The following is a 2,616-nucleotide window of genomic DNA, read 5'->3' as shown; positions in this document are numbered from 1 at the left end:
TGCTTCATTGTGGGAACGGTGTTCTCTGGCTTATGAGAAGTGTTGGGTTTGCGCCAGACATAGCATTTTCCTTGATGGCCAAAAAGATCAATTTTTGTCTCATCTGACCAGAGTACCTTTTCCCATATGTTTGGGAAGTCTCCCACATGCCTTTTGGCTAACACCAAAAGCAATGGATTTTTTCTGGCCACTCTTCCGTAAAGCCCAGCTCTGTGGAGTGTACAGATTAAAGTGGACAGATACTCCAATCTCCGCTGTGGAGCTTTGCAGCTCCTTCAGGGTTATCTTTGGTCTCTTTGTTGCCTCTGATTAATGCCCTCCTTGTCTGGTCCGTGAGGTTTGGTGGGCAGCCCCCTCTTGGCAGGTTTGTTGTGGTGCCATATTATTCATTTTTGAATAATGGATTCAATGGTGCTCCATGGGATGTTCAAAGTTTCTAATATTTTTTTGTAACCCAAACCTGATCTGTACTTCTCCACAACTTTGTCACTGACCTGTTTGGAGAGATCCTTGGTCTTCCTGGTGGCGCTTGCTTGGTGGCACACCTTGCTTAGTGGTGCTGCAGATTCTGGGGCCTTTCAGAACAGGTGTATATATACTGAGATCATGTGACAGATCATGTGACACTTAGATTGCACACAGGTGGACTTTATTTAGCAATTGTGTGACTTCTGAAGGTAATGGCTTGCACCAGATCTTATTTAGGGGCTTCATAGCAAAGGAGGTGAATACATTGGCACCCACCACTTTTCTGGTTTAAATATTTTTTAAACAAGTTATTTTTTTAATTTAATTTCACCAATTTGGACTATTTTGAGTATGTCCAATGCATGAAATCCAAATAAAAATCCATCTAAATTACAGGTTGTAATGCAACAAAATAGGAAAAATGCCAAGGGGGATGAACACTTTTGCAAGGCACTGTAGATAAAATATTATTAATAGACCCTATACAGTGTATGCAATCATAAACATTAAACAGCGTGTGTGTGCGTGCGTGTGCTTTGGCGGGTATGCCCGGTGAGAGAGGCCTTATTATGCAGACCATGTGGATCCTTGCATGAATATGAATATACACAATATCAAAAGACTGATGACGCAACCGTGCAGAAAATACACAGTGCAGTCAACCTGCTCCACGCACCAATAAATTGACAATGTTACTGTAAACAAGAACGCAAATGATCACTTCAACAAACTTGATTAAGTGCTCAAACACACTAGCAGAGAACATACTCCTTCGCCTTACAATAACACTGATACTGTATTGTGTAGTGACATTTATAATTGGCATCCACTACATCAGTGGAGCTGAGGAAGAAGACGCCGGCCGAAGACAGCAGCAGAGGGGTGTATAAATAATGAATTCAAAGCTCATTTGTATGTAAATGTGCCCAGACACCATGGCGATCCAGTTTGGCCTCATGAATTATGCATGAGGAGAGCCAACCCGTGCTGCAGTGGAGTGCAAAGAACTTCTTCTCCCAATTTATCACACCTATGTCCCCCCTCTGTAATTCATCAGATCATAACAGAAAGAGTTAGAGGCCAACTCCCTGTGCTTCATCAAAAGTGTAGCCATCCACCTCTCTGCTTATTCAATGTCACCCCTGGTCTTAAGGTCACTGAATCCAGAGGAGTAGCCTAAGACTGACTGTAGGGTTTTTGTCACATTCCTATTGTAGTATCAATGCCTAATCATCAAGGACAATCAGCTACATACTCCTCTTCAATTTGTTTATATCAAAATAGACATTTTAAGAGTTAAATGGTATCCCTAGACTTGGCTGTGTGTACTGTATAAATGTATATAAATCTTGCTTGCTATTCTCCGTATGGACAGAAGATGTCGCTATCAGTCACGTTTTCACTAAGAGCTTGACAGTGGACAAATTGATGTTGCATTATTATGTTAAATTTGGTCATGTACATTAAGTTCACAGACAATATAAATTGCAAAATGATATTGCTAAAACACTGAACTTTAGGCTGATGCCTTTCTCCCATCAAAGTAAATTGCACTGATGACCATACCTGACAATCAATTTTCCATATTAGGTCTATATATTTAATATAGCATATCTCTAATGTGATTCATGTCCCATAATATTGTTAATGCTAGGTTTATAGTATTCATATTATGCCTAAATAGTCTCGTCTGCCTTATATTTATTTAGCTATATCTTATTTCAATGCATGGTAGTCTACATTATGAATTAACAGTTTTGGCAGTATATGCCCATAGAATCCACTGAGTAAAACATGATTCATGAAGATTTATTGGATATAACCAATCAATGGAGAAAATGTGAAAATGACTTGAATTTATATTGTGTATTTCAGCGTAGATGTGACACTTTATTTCTTATGTAGGTTATGGTATACACACGAAGTTATTTGATATGTAGTATGGTCAATGTTTGAACATGCGTTCGAATATAATCCACTCACCAGAGGAATTCAGACATTTTGTTCAATTGTCTTCAATTTCCAAATGTATATTGCCATATCTAACTTTTAAATACATTTTCATGGCACTTGACTGAAACATATTTTTGGCGTCGTATGCAAATATATGCTGACGTAAAACATCATGTGGTTTTTGTCGTAGATCAT

This window comes from Oncorhynchus keta, chromosome 20 (genome assembly GCF_023373465.1).
Source record: "Oncorhynchus keta strain PuntledgeMale-10-30-2019 chromosome 20, Oket_V2, whole genome shotgun sequence".
Lineage (NCBI taxonomy): Eukaryota > Metazoa > Chordata > Actinopteri > Salmoniformes > Salmonidae > Oncorhynchus > Oncorhynchus keta.
The sequence above is the reverse complement of the archived record's forward strand: the minus strand, read 5'-3'. Positions refer to the sequence as shown.